Raw genomic sequence first — 5,164 nt, 5'->3', positions numbered from 1 at the left:
CTCATATACCATATCGGGACAGACGCTGGATCGAAGCGGAGCGGAGCGGAGCGTAGAATCTGTCCAAATTGGGAAGTTACGTGGGTTGGGGTACGGGGGCAAAGCCCCGCGGTATGGTACAGGGGTAATGTTGTAATTACATATTGTGCCTAGGTTTACTCCTGGGGTTATAAATAGGCCTGTTAGTAACCCCAGGAGGTATCCCTGATTTCTGTAAACTCTTTTCTGAATATTGAAAGGAACTCGCCGCTCTGCTCCCGAGGACGTATGCATCTTTGCCGAACCTCGTTAAATCTCTGTGTTCTTCTGGATTTGTGTCGATTACTGTTTTCTTCGCCCTAATTTTCTCAACAATATATATTACAACTACAAAAATATTTTTAATAATATAAGTATTTTAATTGTAAAGTGATTTTATGGTGTTATTGTTAAATATAAAATTGTCATGTAAATCACACTCAAAGAATAAAACATAGTGCAAGAGAAAAATAGAGGGAGATAGAAGGAGAGTTAGATAGGGTGACTAGTAAGTTAAAACTTCTAGAATTTTTATCAATTATCCATTAGTCCTTCACATTAGGAATGATGCTCCTATTTATAGAAGAAAAAGAGATGCAAAATTGCAATTACTTACTTACCTCTTATTTTAATAAAGGAACTGCAGGGTAATTTAGTTAAAAAGGCGATGTAAAAATTTAAATACATGTGTAAATGGTTAAATAAATAAAAATTGTTAGTTCAGTTTTTCCTGTCGATTGGCCTTCTATTGTCAGTAATATTTGGATTGGCGAGAGGCCGCTAAACAAGCTTTACTGAGTTTAAGTGGCCAGATGACTGAAGTTACTTGTAGGTCGATAGAAATTTTGATTTGTCGGCCCTCATTAGCCGATCGGTTTCTATAGTCTTTCGACCGTCTCGGACAGTGTTCCAACAGAATTGAGCCGATAGATGTTCTTGGATCAAGTGTTGTATATTATAATTGTTGGTGGGTCCTCTTTCTACATGCCTTTTTGATCTGTCGAATTTTCTTAAAATTAGTGATGACATATTTTTGGTGTATAATTATATAACAATTTAGTTACATTTATCATTTAAAATAGTTTTTGTCATTTATGAATACAGAATAAGAAGTATTATTTTGCTATAAAATTTATCAAAATATTTGCATGCGGGAGTTTTTCCTTCATTCAATGCAAAAAAAAAAAAAAAAAAAAAAAAAAAAAAAGGACTTGATGGATTATTTGTGAGTTCTGCTTTTGTGAGAATCTTATATATATTAAATTCAATTAATCAGCCATATATTAAAGGTGTAATTTCTTATCATGAGGTCGCTAGTTCAAATCGTGTATGCTGCTCTTTGGGCTCTCTTTTCATCGAAAAAAAATAAAAAATATTCTTATTAATTTGTTTTCAATTTTTTCTTCCAACAGATTTTGTGATAGTCTGATTTCAGATAATTTTATATGTAAGAAAATAAATATAAAATGCAAATATATTTGCGTTTGAGAGTTAGGATTAGAGTCTTGGTGTTATGATTAGTAGTAGCAATTCTTTTAATACATATTCTTCATATAGAGAATTATTGCATGCAACCACGAAATAGAATAAAATGGGCCTAAAAGACTTGTGCGGGGCATCCTATAATTGCTCAATCCTTTTCACCCCGGTCCCCTTCAACACATTTTTTTTATTTTTTGGAGAGCATAAAGTTCCATTTGTATCTATAGTGTTTTTTTAAGTTTTTTGTTGTTGGATGTCACCTCCAATATATATCATTTGATTGAGAAGATGACTTCTTTAGTATTCACTCAACATTTGCAAGTGAATTTTATCGTAGCTTTTTCCACCAAAAATAGTCTTTTAAATCCCCCTTATTAGGTTTTAAGTCTAAACCTATGTGATCTTCATGATGTTATCATTAGGTCACCGTCTCCATATTATTCGAATCATGCGGTCGCCATAATAATTCATTGTTAGTATGTCCTCATAATCACCAATGACTCTAGCTTCTATAGAGATCCGCCTATCTCCATACAAATCTAGGTGCCTCCATTGCTATCTCCACCCAAATTTGACATTATTGGCCCGTGTAAATCTATCTAAACTTGATGCACTCATTTATAGCAAAATGATATATATATATTTTTTTTGTTAGCTCTAATATCATTAACTTCATGATCACTAAAATTTAGAGTTGATCTTCCAACTAAAATTTTATTATGATGCATCATAAAATCATAAAATCTAATTTAAAGCAAATATAATATGTAAATAATTAAATAAAATTTATATTTTACTATTTTATTGTAAAGTTTTTGACTTTGCATTCATAATATGTACTAATTTTTAAACAATTCAAACTCAAAAATTTTGAATTAGTTAAAATAGAAAAAAACGCTTTCACTGGTTGCAAGGAAATCTGAGCCACACATGCCTGCAACCCCCCAAATTGTATTTGATGATTAATTTTGCTATGGTAAGATTGGGGGATTAGTGCAAAAGCATCATCTTCCACCTACCGGTGGCATGTGGTCCTGCTCAATTCCAACTATGACGAAAGTAAATTGTATAATGCTTGTAAATATCTCACGTTTAAAATGATGGTAAAATGAAATATTAAAAAAGGAATAATTGCATGCATAACATCCTAAATATTTTTGTTTATGAAATTTAGTATAAATGTGATATTTTTGAATTATAGAATTAATATATTTTCGGGTTTAGGGTTCAAATCATTAAAAATATGATAAAAATGAAAAAAATATGGGCTAGGGTTTTATCATGAGTTTGAAAAATAAATAAAAGAAGGTGCTAGATTTGTAAATATCAATATTTCTGATGCTATTAAGAAATAAAAATTCCCCTTTTCTGCCTTATTAGGGAAAATGTGACAGATGATTTATTTGTAGTTTAACTTAGGATCTGTTTGGGCCCAACTTACCTAGACTATTTCGATAAATTATGTTTTAGTAGCTTATGCGTTTTGAAAACACTGTTGAAAACACTAAGCAGCGTTTTCACACCGCACATATCTAGGTGCAGTGTCAGTTTTCTGGCAGCGGTCTGACTTTTTCAAAAAAAAAAAAAATATTGTAATAGTCACTGCACAAAACTTATCAGTTGATTATTTAATAAATTGTAGCTGCTCTAAATAAACTCTTAGCCTATTATTTAAAAAAAAATTAATTTTAATTATAAAGTGTATTTGTGTGTACATTCGATAAAGATTAAAAAGCATTAATTTTATAAGAAATAAAAATATGAGAATAATGTATTTTGTCCAAAAATTTGCAAGAGGCCGGAGATGGAATGAAGACCATCATTACTTCCAATACGCTGTTTGAAAGTAACGCCGGCTATTGCATCATATAATTACTTAACAGAATTATAAATAAAATAAGAAATAATTTATGCAAATACAACGATTAATGAGATGTAACAGGCCACATGGAGTGGGCGATGGAAGCAACATTTCTTTATTTAATCTCCCAACAAATCTCATCTTTAGCTGGATATCAAGATTTTATTTTATTTTTTAATTTGATTCTAAATAATTAATTGATAATAAAAGAGATTAATCTGTTAAAAATATTCTTCTAGGGTGAGTGAATATGTATTCTTCTAGGGTGATTAAAGAAGGAATCCGAAACCCCATCCTATCGAGCCTCTCAGGATCCAAAATGATATGATTCGATTTGTCAGTCATAACACACCCGAGTTATAAAAGGATAAACTGGCGGAAAATGAAACAATGCTCAATTCATTCCTATTTGTAAAACACATGGGGCACATAGTCCTAAGAAAAGTCACGTGTTCAATCAATTTACAGATTTATTATTAACAAATGATTATTAATTTTCTTGTTCTTATTATAATTATCACTATCAAAGAGCAAAAAAAGTCGGTAAACTAAAATGTATACACCAAAAATCGTAGCATAAATCTCAAAATGAACGAACGACCAAAATGAAAAGCTTTCTTTTGAGGTAAGCAATCAACCGACAACTCAAGGCTGGGCATGGAGTCGCGTCTCCAAACTCGAGATAGGTTCAAGCTTTGGATATGGTTCTGTTGCCGACAACGACAAGACCCGCCGAAAGTAAGGCGTAAATCATCGCAATAACGAGTCTAGTATCCTTAGGTTGCGACAATATCTGCCTAGGACCTTGCAAGGTTGGGAGAACCGGCCGAGTGGCGAACCAACCAAGCAGGCAAGACACGAGCCCTGTAAGATTCGAGCCGAACGAAAAATTATTCACGACTCACTCAGCAAAAAAAAAACCGATCGATCACGCTCGACTGACCGGCTCTACGTCCAAATCGAACGATCACCTCACAATCGACCGCTCTGATCAACCATGCCAAAAGACAACGAGTAAGATTTTCATGCGGTCGAACATCTCGACTAGCCAACGCATAGTTCAAATGACACATACGTTACTCGACTGGTCGTCTCAGTCGGCTGACTTCAAACCATCATACCAACCAATTACCATTATTATTATTTTTATAAATTATAATACAAATATAGAATAAAATCTATACATTTAATTAGAATTTCAATGAAATTATGAATGATTTTCATAATCTTTTTCTTATTTTTATATTATATTAAACGTTTCTTTATAAGTATGAGACAAAAATATGAATAAAATTATTTTTATCTCTCCCTCGATTCTGCCCACAAAAGTTCCAAACTTATGCTACTCTCTTTCCATTCTTCTCTTCACTCAACTCTGACACCCCATACGTAATTCACAAAAGGCAAATTATGATCCAATATCATTTTTATATTGAGGAAGCACGATTAAGTTCTGTAAAAAATCCTTAATTAATCTCTTATTTGAGAAGGTAAAAATAGCAAACATTTTGGTTTTTTTTTTCTCGTAATTATTGTTAAAGGGAAGGATACATCATGTGCGCCTACGTGTCCTAGCTTGCACCTTACGCTTTGTGGTCTCGACAACCATTTTTCCTTGACCTGGGGACCTTTTTTCGCACGTGCTGCCAACTGACTCTATTTGTGCTGCTGGTTTTCAGTAACCTCTGAAAAATATAGTAAATCTTCTTATTAAAAAAAAAAACAAATTTACTCATATACCAGATAACTATTATATATTTACATATTTAATATCCCAATTTATACATATATATATATATATAT

The sequence above is a fragment of the Phalaenopsis equestris genome, unplaced genomic scaffold (genome assembly GCF_001263595.1).
Source record: "Phalaenopsis equestris unplaced genomic scaffold, ASM126359v1 Scaffold000552, whole genome shotgun sequence".
Lineage (NCBI taxonomy): Eukaryota > Viridiplantae > Streptophyta > Magnoliopsida > Asparagales > Orchidaceae > Phalaenopsis > Phalaenopsis equestris.
This window is presented reverse-complemented; position numbering follows the sequence as displayed.